This window comes from Cebus imitator, unplaced genomic scaffold (assembly GCF_001604975.1).
Source record: "Cebus imitator isolate Cc_AM_T3 unplaced genomic scaffold, Cebus_imitator-1.0 Scaffold244, whole genome shotgun sequence".
Classification (NCBI taxonomy): domain Eukaryota; kingdom Metazoa; phylum Chordata; class Mammalia; order Primates; family Cebidae; genus Cebus; species Cebus imitator.
The window spans coordinates 60,969-62,996 of NW_016107559.1; positions in this window are offsets into that span (position 1 = coordinate 60,969).

A 2,028-nucleotide genomic window follows, 5' to 3' on the forward strand; every position below is an offset into this window, starting at 1 on the left:
ATTTCACATAGGCAAGAAATTTAGAGTGCATAGTGATATCCATTCACAGATTAGTTATACCTTGTTTGGGACACTGCTGGACACATCTTTCTGCATCTATCTGTATCTCTTTTCTATCTATCTACTGATTGATTATTAAGCTAGCAAGAAAAGTTCTGGAAGGACTTTTGACAAAGAACCTTTAGATATGACAGACATCAACCTTCTTGCTCACTGCAGAAAAGCAAGCAATTTTTTGTAAGGGGCACACAGCCCTTTACATATCTTGCTTAGACATAATAGTCACAGCCTATGTGACTTCAGGAAGATCTTTCTAAAAGCGGCACACACATTGGTAACTCTATGCAAGTCAAAATGTGATGAGAAGCATAAAAGAAAAACAGACCAAATATTCTCTGGTGCAGGGGTTAGAGAGCTCACAGCCAGGGGAGATAATCTGGGATGGTAGCTTCTGAGATGGACCTTAACCAGGATTTCAACAGGCATAGATGCTGAATGTGTTGTCTGGGAGGTTGGTATAGGTGACCTTCATTTTTCAAGGGGAAGCAAGAAAGAGGCTTGTGCCTGTGCTTGGGCTGGGATGACCAAGGCTGGACAGGGGGTGGCATTCAGGACCAAACTGAGAGACACCCAAGAAGGTGAGAAATGGGGAAAGAGTAATGTTTTCTGATATGATAGCTGGAGAATTTCACCCTGGAAGGTGAAGTGAGGGATGAAGAAGAGTGTTATGGGTATAGGCTTTAGTGACTGCTGCACAAAGTGAGTCCCTGGGCATTGCTTGGGCATCTCAGCAGGAAGTCCTATGACCCTGCTCAGTCTGCACCCCTTATGAGAAGACGATGTGCCTTAGGAGCTCTGCTGTCCCTGGCTGAACATGGATTCCTTTAACTTCACACGTGACTCATGTTTACAGAGGCATCGCTGGACAGTCCATTTGTACTGTGATGCAATGACTGTGTGTACCATGGAAAAAATGAGAAAGGCATCCTTGCAGAACGCCAGGACGCAGTTGAGGAAATCCTGTGGTGTGTCATCCATGCAACACTAGAAGCACCAGATCACTGGGCAGTCTGAATAGCATCCCCCGTTCTTAAAATGTCACCAGGAATTAGGAGCACAGTGTTCTCCTGGGCCCAAGACAGGTTTCCAGTTTCTCAGCAATGAAATGGTAAGCCAAGCAAGAATAGGTTTTCAGAGGACCATCTTTTCATGGATGTGAATCCCAGCAGAGGCCTGAGCAGTTGGAATTCTCTGTCTGACTTCTCTGGCCATTCTGTTACCAACTTTATCAGGGAGGCATTATTCCTGATCCCAGGGTCCCTGAAACCATTTTTCCTTTTCTTTTATCCTCATCCAAAAGCTGTCTCTTCTGTTCCATCCCTCAGCCATGTAAATTTCCAGTAGGAGTGAGAGTGTTTGACCTACAGCTGTTTCTTTCATGCAAGATATGCATTGTTGTGCCCTGGTCACAGTTAGAACCCTGGCTTATCAAGAAACCTGGGCTCTGCACTTGGTCAGCAAAATTTGGAGGGAGCCAAGATGGAAAACAAAATAATTTTGGAAAAAATATGCATGTTTCATTACTTTTTTCCAAATGAGAATGTTTTTTTATTTAAAATAGGTTATACATCAGATGGTAAAAAATTCAGGCTGGGCGCAGTGGCACATGCCTATAATCCCAGCATTTGGGAAGGAGAGAAAGGAGAATTGCTTGAGCTCAGGAGTTTGAGACAGCCTGGGCAAAACGGCGAAACCACATCTCTGCAAAAAATACAAAAATTAGCCAAGTGTCGTGGCATGTGCCTATAGCCCCAGCTACTTAGGATGCTGGGGTGGGAGGACTGCTTAAGCCAGGGAGGTTGAGACTGCAGTGAGCCGAGATTATAGCTCTGCACTCCTGCCTGGGTGACAGAGATAGACCCTGTCAAGGAAAGGAAAGGAGAGGAGAAGAGGGGAGGGAAGGAAAGGGGAGGAAAGGGGAGGAGAAGGGAGGAGAGGGGAAGAGAGGGGAGGAGAGGGGAGGGGAGG